The sequence below is a fragment of the Procambarus clarkii genome, chromosome 12, assembly GCF_040958095.1.
Source record: "Procambarus clarkii isolate CNS0578487 chromosome 12, FALCON_Pclarkii_2.0, whole genome shotgun sequence".
In the NCBI taxonomy this organism is placed as follows: domain Eukaryota; kingdom Metazoa; phylum Arthropoda; class Malacostraca; order Decapoda; family Cambaridae; genus Procambarus; species Procambarus clarkii.
Window position 1 is genome coordinate 31,449,119 of NC_091161.1, and position 9,919 is coordinate 31,459,037.

The window sequence follows — 9,919 nt, forward strand, 5'->3', positions numbered from 1 at the left end:
CTAACCAGTTGTACGAATTCCTGTTCTAAAGTGACCTCCCCATTTTTAATCCTTTTCTACCAAGCTCTTTTTTACCTATTAGGTTCTTCAAATTCTTTGTTATCCACTTTGGGTCATTAGTATTCGATTTATTCAATTTGTATGGTATACTACGTTCCTGTGCTTTGTTTAAAATATTCGTAAATAAGTTATATATTGAATCCACATCGAAATTCCCCTTTACGTCACCTATCGCTGGGTTCATGTCTCGCTCCAAGACCGGCCCACACCCCATACCCAAGACTTTCCAATCAATTTGACCCAAAAAATTTCTTAGGCTATTAAAATCAGCTTTTCGAAAATCTGGCACTTTAACAGAATTTTCTCCTACAGGTCTATTCCATTCTATGCTAAATCTGATTTCTTTGTGATCACTGTTCCCTAGCTCACTCCTATTTCGATGTCATTAATTTGTTTCCCTGTTAGTTAACACTAAATCTAAACTATTATTTTCCCGTGTTGGTTCCTTAATGTGTTGCGTAAGAAAGCAATCGTCAATTAATTCTAGAAAATCTTCTGCTTCACTATTCCCTGTTTTGTTCAACCAGTTTATTCCACTAAAATTAAAAGTCACCCATGACATAAATACTGTTAGATCTAGATGCCCTAGATATTTCATCCCATAGATGCTTTGCTTCCATTCTGTCTAAATTTGGTGGCCTATATATAACTCCTATTATAATATTATTTGCTTTTTCGTTTAATTATATCCAAATAGTTTGTGTGTGGCTCAGTTTTGATTCCCTCTTTGAGACTACATTTCAAATTGTCCCTAATATATATGGCTACTCCACCACCTCGTCTAATATATCTGTGTGAAATAGTTTAAATCCATTTATTTGATATTCTGCTAATAGTTCTCTATTTTCTACATTCATCCACGTTTCGGTAAGTGCAATAATATCTATTTTTTCTGTGCAGACAAGAGCATTTAATTCGTTAATTTTATTTCTTAGGGTATATTACACTTAACAGTAGAAGTCTAAGTGAATTGTTTTTTTGAGGCCCTTCTCTTTCCCTGATCATTTTGCCAATTCCTTTGTTCCACAAACACATACTTTTATTACCTCCTTTCTCCAAATCAATTCCCTTACCTCTATCTACTAACAGTTTAAACCCCAACAAACACCTCTAACCACTTCTTCCAACGAGTTCGCAACAGCAACAACCCCAGCTTTCGATAGATGCACCCCATCACGAGCATACATTTCATTTCTTCCATAAAAGTGTTCCCAGATGTCTATGAAAGATATTGCAATTGATTTGCAATATCTTTCCAGTCGGCAATTGACACCAATTGCCCTCGACATCCATTCATTTCCCACTCCCTTTCTTGGAAGAATGCCACATATGATCGGGATTCCTCCCTTGCTCCTAACTAATTCAATGGCTGTCCTGAATCTCTGTATTAGTTCCTCACTCCTAACTCGTCCAACATCATTACCCCCTGCACTAATACAAATAATGGGTTTGTTCCCATTTCCCGTCATAATATCATTCACGTTTCCAACAATATCACCAATTCCAGCCCCCAGATAGCAAACCCTTAATCTGTTCCCCCTATCTCTGGCACAAAACGTTCTGTCTAAATACCTCGCCTGGGAATCTCTCACAACCAAAATTCGCTTCGATTCTCCCTTTTCCTTTCGAGCAGTTTGGGGACCTGCGTTTCAATGCTACTCATTGCTTTGTCTTTGCCTCCTTGTTGAACAACAGGTTCACCACAGCACTCGTCCTCTAATACGTCAAATGCATTAAAAGTCCTTAGGTGTAGGCTACTAGTTTTGGGTTTTGCCAAGGTCTTCTTAAGACCCCTGTCTTTCACAACTTGCCAAGACGAGGTCTTCTTAATACCGGTCTCCTCCTTTGTTTCGTCCTGCTGTTGTATCAGCTGTCGTACCTCCTCCCGTAGCGAATCCAACTGTCCTCAGAGCCCCAACCAGACTCACCAGCTCCTTCACTAATCCTTCCATTATTGCTACAACAATATTAGTACAATCGGATAATATTAGTACATTGTTATTAGAAACAATGGGTATAAATTGGATAAGTTTAGAGTTAGGAAAGACTTGGGTAAATACTGGTTCGGTAACAGGGTTGTTGATTTGTGGAACCAATTACCGCGTAACGTGGTGGTGGGGTCCCTCGATTGTTTCAAGCGTGGGTTGGACAAGTATATGAGTGGGATTGGGTGGTTATAGATAGGAGCTGCCTCGTATTGGCCAATAGGTCTTCTGCAGTTACCTTGTTCTTGTGTTCTTATATGTAATATTCTTGGTATTATTCTCATGGCTTCATTTTGCACCTTCTCCAACTTGTTTAGTCTGCCTCCACCAACACAAGACATGACAGGGGCAGCATAACCAATGAGATCTCACAGTATGCCATGCGATTACCATTGGAATGTGACATATAGAATATGAGTAATAATTATGTACTGTATGGGTTTGTGAGCCCATTGGACCATATATATAGACGAGGGTAGAAATAGTCTAAGCTACTGTCCTTTTGAGATGTGCTTCCTTTTCTCAATAAACTTATTTGAACTAGGAAGGGGGTGGTTGAAGGCACCAGGTACTCGTCTAGAGCACATGGCGCGTGTGGAGCTGAAGCTCAACCTCCATTACCACACCTGGATGACCACACGCACAGCACTCGCGTGCGCGCGCACATGGTCATAAATATTGAGCCTCTTGAGGTAACCTTCAAACAGCGGGTTTTTACACAGAAGTTACTCCCTGTAATCGATTTTATAATTAATGTAGAAGGTAATGATGAATAATTGGGTGTCCTCAGGATGTATGCAGAGTAGCTGGAGAAGGCGGCTGCTGCTGCTCTTCCTCCTCATGTTTCCCACTTGTGCCCTTCATAGTTTTTGTTTGACTTTGTTCATTTGATCAATGACTATAATACCTTTACATTTATTTAGTTTGATCAGTCAGGGGCATAACTGGCCGACCCCTCACAGTGTTCAAGAGAGAACTGGATAAGCACCTCCAAAGGATACCTGATCAACCAGGCTGTGACTCGTACGTCAGGCTGCGAGCAGCCGCGTCCAACAGCCTGGTTGATCAGTCCGGCAATCAGGAGGCCTGGTCGACGACCGGGCCGCGGGGACGCTAAGCCCCGGAAGCACCTCAAGGTAACCTCAAGGTAGGGTATCATTTTGTCTGGTTTTGTTTAAGTTTAGTAACAATGTGAAGTGTGGTCTGGCAAACGATGCCAGGGTCTCGTGAGAGAGGTTAATGAGTGCGAGTGCCAACTTTCACCCACAATTTAGAAGCAAAGTGTCCGGGGGACACCAGGCGCCCCTAATTGATGATGACTCGGTGAACAAAAAGATTAAACTGCCGGTGTGGAGATCTCTGGAGAGCGTTTGACCACCTCAACGTGTAGATGAAAGGCCTTAATCATTACATGGCTCTAGTCACTATCTACGACTACCTACTGTGATCCAGTTCCCAGATGTCCAACCACTTGCGGTGGACGGTAGTGACGGTCTCGCTGCATGCAGGTAGGCGTTCAATATCCGACAGTCCTCAAGTAGTTGGGCATCATTCGTCTCCCCCATCCCATCCTTAATCCTTATGACACTCGCTCCCAGTGCCATATAGTTGTAATGGTTTCGCGCTTTCTCCTGATAGTTCCCTTCCCTGCATCTGTGTGCTAGCTACTACTAACCAACCTCTCCTCCAATCTAATCAACCTCTCCTCCATCAAAGAACGTCGCTTTTCCCTTGTATGCAAAGGGCTAAGGCCAAAAATGGTCGTACTAAAAAATTGGAAGCGGTTCGCCAAAGTGACGTAGTGTCCCGTTTTCTGTTCTGGGTCCTCTGGTAGGTTAAGAGAGGACACTTCCCTGGAAACACAAACCGAAACTGTCTATTTTCCGCTTGTTACAACTTTATTACAAGTTGTTACATCTTGGCTTAACGTTTATGACGTATTAGAATGTTGTTACAACTTGCTATATTGCTTGTTATAACTGGTTAAGAGGTATTAAAACTTGTTAGAACGTTGTACCAACGTCGTAGTTTCGGTGTGTGTGGCGGGTTTAAATTGATCATTTTCTTGACATTGGGAAACCTTAGGAGGACGGGCTGCAGCTCTTTGGTATCTTAGACCTCAATATTGTTGGTCGATATAGCTGAAAGGTCAACACACCGATACCTCAGCTTGCAAGAACAGGCTACCGCAGCTGTCTTCATGAGCCTCCACAGGTTGTCCACAAGTGTCAACCATTATTATTATATAGTACAACCGCCAGAAGTGGCGGATGTACTGAATTGTCTATAACCCAGAAAATTGTTCGAGCTTAAGGGTTTCTTAATACATGGGCAAGTTTCTTCCACATCTCGTCTGACGGCCATGTGGGAGATGGGACAGTTGAAGTGTGCGGACTGCCGTGCGTGCCACTGTCTACTCCCTGGACGACAGTGTGTAGAGTGGTGTACTGAAGGTTCTCTGCCACTGTTATTCTTGACTTTACGATGGTTATCGAACTCGAACTCCTGGACTTTTCTTCCCAGGTGCTATTAAATCTCTCATCACCCGCTGCTTCCTGGTACATGGTAGTCGCGCGCACATGCTTGAGACTTCCTCTCCGGGGGATCTCTCATAACTTATTTGACAAATCAAATTAGTGAGTCTCGGCTGATTTGTTTGTAAACAATACTGCTAGAGTTAAAGCTCCACTATACACTTTTGATGTGAATTCAGTAATGTACTGCACTTAAGAGGCAGAGTGGAGCATAGACCTGCCTGGCATGGGGGAGGGGGGGCATGACGGCTGAGTGGACAGCGCTTGGGATTCGTAGTCCTAAGGTTCAGGTTTTGATCCCCGCCGAAGGTGGAAACAAATGGGCAAAATTTCTTTCACCCCGATGCATCTGTTCACCTAGCAGTAAATAGGTTCCTGGGAGTTACAGCTGCTATGGACTGCTTCCTGGAGATGTGCAACAAAAAGGAGGCCTGGTCGAGTACCGGGCCGCGGGGACACTAATCCCTTAAATCACCTCAAGATAACCTTGAGATAGACGCGCTGTGCTCTGACGACACAGTTGGGTCAGGAGGTTGCTTCTAATATGAGATTACAGTTTCCTCCACCTGACAATGACTGTAGCTTATTTACTGTTACGATCCCAGGTAGCCGAAAAACGAGTCTCTCCTTTGAGAATTATTGTCAGGACTGACCTGACTAGAAGGTCGGAGATATACAGACATGAAGATCCATATGTAAAAAATAATTGGGTAAATTTTACAGAGTTTAAGAATGTGGGCAGTAAATAAGAAAATAGATAAATGACTGGTTATGAGATGTGGATAATTTGCTGGAGGTCGAGAGGCTCGCATTCAGGAGGGCTCTGACCCCACTTGAGTACCAGACATCGTGAGGGGAAGCTGCGCTCCATTTGAGCTCCCGTTGGAGAGGATCCCCTGTTGGATATACCTTCAAGAGAAAGGAAGTGTGCAGACGTTCCAGCTGTGGAATCGAGGTGGGAACGTTGTGGTCTCGAGTCCTGGTCGGCAAGGAGAGTTTAAGCCACCCAGAGACATTATCGGTGGGCCATGGGAGCGCCCTGATCAGACTCAGGACAGTCTGATCAGGTCAGAGGGAGAGCGCCCTAGACTAGACAATCTGTGGTAAGCACGATTTTAAGCCAGTTTATAGTGATTACTTGTAGTTGGTTGTATGCCCAGCGACAGTAGCGAATGTTTATTGATAAGTTAGACATGTTTTGGCAAGACAGAAGGCCTAAAATAAGAGTGGAGATGGAGGAACGTCCTGGAAGACAGAGCGACGTCTGTCTCCTCTGAGCGCTGGCAGACGACTGAGGAGCCCAGCTCCTGGCGGGGTAGCTTGCCTTGAGGACCGCCTGGCCGGGCGGAGCATGGACCAGCCCAAACGGGCGAGTCCGCTCTCTCAGTATGTAGAGAGCAGATAGATGTTGGATGAAAACATAGTGTGGATTATTTCGTCTGTGTTTATAAGGAATCATTTTTATTGGCGTGTCAATGGGTTGCAGGTTTGTCTTTGGAAGAAGTTGCCGAGTGGACTTCGAGCCCGTAGAGTGAGTTAGTGGAAGAGACTCAAAGACTGTTGAAGGAGTAGTATACTCTGAGGAAGAGTAGCCCCACAGTGAAGAGTAGAACCTTGAGCTGTGAGGAGAAGCAGTGAAGAGGAGTGTCACGTGCTTCTGTAATGTCAGTGGTGAAGCACCATTGTTGCTCAAGGAAAACTTCATGGTGTAGCAGCCTGGAAGAGCTGCGGAGGATCCTGGTAGATAAATCCAGAAGAACCTGAAGATGTCAGGGTAGTGAACTTCCAGATGTGGACGGGAAGTTCTGGTTGATTACTTGTAGGGAGTTGGTAGTGTTTGGTTGTCATTAGCGTGCATGACGCAGTGAAAGGTGAGTGAGTGTTTGCCATTTTTGTGCCAAGGAGTACTTATACTGAAGTAGTTACAGTCGTAGGCTGGATTACCTGCAGAGACATACATGTGTGTTCTAGGATTGATAGGGTGATCGATTGATCATTGTTGTATATCAAGGAACATTTATACTAATATTTATGTTATTGAATTCATACGCTGGTTTTCCTTGTACATGTTAATAGACATGTATATTCTCTTGCTGATAGTGCAACATTGTGTTATAAGACTTGACCTACTTGAGGTTGGTAGTATTAGGTGGTGAATCAGAAGATAGGATGCCACTTGATAAGTAGATGATAGAGTTCTGATGGTGTTGGAGTGCAACCTGACTGAAATAGTATAGTGTAGGATTTATTATTACTATTATTTTATGTGTATGTATTGTGTATGTGCTTTGTCCAGTAAATGCATTCAAATTTGCTGGTGTTTGCCCTTGTCCTAGTGAGGCTTCCCAGGAAGTAGGAAAAAAGGTGAGAGAGAGAGAGAACCAAGAACCACAGCTGTGGACAGGGTAGAACAGAAAACTAATAAGTCAAAGGGGATTGAGATCATATCACATAAGGAGAGAGTGGGGAGTCACAGCGGCTCGAGTGGGTGTGTGCACGTGACAACGAGGCTAAGTATTGGAGCCACATCCCCTAAAAGTGTGACTGTTACGGCTCTCTCGGGTCGCAACCGGGTTCTTTCTCTGATGATGTTAGAGGTAGGGTATCCGGCCCCAAGCTAGTAGTGGCTTTCAAGGGATGTGATCCGTAATGCAAATAAATTAAAGGGAAAGGGAGACAAAGGCAAAAACTTAATAATATAATTGTCACCATCACCATAAATACTATATATCTTATCACACGGGGGAGGTATAAACACTATTATATACAATGTAGTCTTCTTCTGAAGACGCAGTGTGTTCCACGGTGCTCGACGATGCTAAGGTCTTGGTCCTCTTGTGGCCTCACGACGAATCCTTCGATTCTCTTGAGTCTACCCTGGCCACAGGCCAGCCAAATCACAGTTCCACTGGGGGCACCGTCGTGGAGGCTGTCAACCACAAATCCAGCCTGTAGCTGGCAGGTTCCAATCAGCAACGCTGGTTAGGCCACTCCACGACCTGATACTAGGGTAGCGAGCCCTAGTCAGGAGCCTCGTGTGATCCCACAGATCACTCTCCTCACCACAACACCCCAGTGGTTAAGCGTCTCCACCAGTCAGTCCCGGGTACGACAATCCCTCAGCTGCCACGTCACAGGCAGGCTAACACCTCAGTGTTCATCCGGGGGGTGACTCACAGCTGCTGCAGCAAATACTTGGAGACAAGACGGCTGCCTTGGGTAGACTGATCCAACTTCCATTACAGCAGTCCCAGGTCGACTCTGTAATCAGACACGTCATCAGTACTAGGGACACTCTAGGGCACCTCACTTACAGGCTTAGACACAAACGCCCACCTATCCACTCCATAGATGGCGTTGCTGTCTAAGCTCCACCTCACCAGGGGTCAGCAGCGGCTGTGTTATGAGCTGATCAGGACGGGAAACTAGCCCTCGTGGCCAGTATATCTCGTCCTCACTAGATGGCCCCGTCCATTTGGAGGGGGTTTCGGGAGCTGACCCACAGATGGCGCGGTCGTCACTGCTCCGTGCTCGGATGCTGGGCTCGGGTCCGTAACAGTGACGTTGAGCCCCTCTCCAAGAGCCAGAAGCGCCCAGGGTGGTGATCTGGTAAAGTATAAGCACTCTACCGAGTGCTTGTGGGTTGGGTTGTCCATAAAGGAGGATCAACGACACCACCACCAACCGCAATACTGTTAAGTGCCTTAGCCCCAAATGGGTGTGCCAGATCTGAGAATATCCTTTTGGGTCGACTGTAACCACACACCCAGACTTCATGCAGGGAGGCCAGATGCGTCGAATGACCAATCCGAAAGGGGGGAGAGGCGAGAACAACCGCCAAAGATCCTGTAGTATAGGAGAATGATAAAGACCAAAGTGGTCTTCCCCTCCACGATGCACCAGAAGGCCTTCTCTCACTGGGTCGTTCTCTCTGCAACTAGCTTGCAGCGATGAAGCAGGTAGAGGACGGGTCCTCACATCGAATTTGATATTCAGTGATCGGGAATAGGGGCTGGAGCCTGAACCCGCTCAAAGTGCCTCTTCAGGACAATTGTTAGTAAGGTAATAAATGGGGGCATTACTGCAGAATGAGGGAATGACATACAGACCTGTGTAAACAAAATAACACTTTATTCAATAACTTACTAATACACAACCCCACACTTTATATTAAACCAAGAGTGTCACTTCAAATCTGACAAACACCACTTTGCAGCAGGTCTCCTTGATCCACCACCTGACAGGTGTATAGACAGTCTCGACCCACTGGACGGGTCAACAACAACAATGAACTAACCTGAAAATACTTCGTGTACACTCTTCTCAAATCAACCACGTCACCGACACTACGTCAACATATGGAAATGCGTATATTATGGAGGGTATGTGGTTGTATTGAGAAGGGCCAATAGTCATGATGTATCAAAAATAGTGGGATAGATAGGCCTGGCCCCCAAGGAACTAAGGTTCCTATTAATGATTCTGTTCTAAATTACAGGTCTGCTGTCTAGTAGCTAATCGTCTACACGACTTCAACAGGATGAATTGATACTTCTTATAAACTAACTTGTTTATTAAACCCTCTAATAACCCCCATATACATTAATACAATAATTTTCTTTACCACTCTACCTCACGTTAAATGCCTTAGTCCACATAGACAGGATGCAAGGTTTACAATTGCAACTAGGGTAAAGACTACTTGGAAGGACACTAGTAATGGCTCTAGGTAGCCTGGTATCACTTGAGCACACTTGGTTTCACTAAAACAGCCTAGAGTAATCTTAGTGATAAAAGCACTAGCTTAGACTACACCAGAATATTAACTAGACAAATTTGCCAGGACATGGACTCTCGGTATTATACTTACCTTATTCAACCTTGATTCTCTAAGATAAGGGAGGCGATCGGAGCCCACGAGGGTAGAAGTGAACACAACAGCCAGACAGACCGAACACAGCCCCCTCCGCTCTCATAAATATGCTGCCGGGAAGCGAGCCTAGCTGATCATACAGCCATAAACATTATAAGTCCTCACCGACATTCATTATTAGTTACTTAAACAGTTCTAAGAATAGCTGATAACTAGTTAAATATTATATTTAATAATCAACAATCTCAGAGTCTGAATGCTCTGTGAGAAACAAGATTCATCTTAAGTCTGGAAAGGAAGACGGAACCAAAGGCGCACCTAGGAATTCAGGCTCCATGAATGTAAATGTTATTGTTAATTAAATATCCTTCTCACATGATCCAATTCTATCAATTAATGTATAGTAATTATTTAGAGCTCAATTTGACCTCTGGTTTCCAAGTAAGAACCCAGGGTTGTAACAGCGT

The 9,919-nt window shown here is 44.6% G+C and overlaps 1 long non-coding RNA gene across 2 annotated transcripts in view; it reads right to left on the reverse strand.

Annotated features, from left to right (window-relative positions):
- The window catches only part of LOC138363894 (uncharacterized), a 464,760-nt gene that overhangs the window by 278,952 nt on the left and 175,889 nt on the right, over positions 1 to 9,919 (reverse strand). The window lies entirely within an intron of this gene.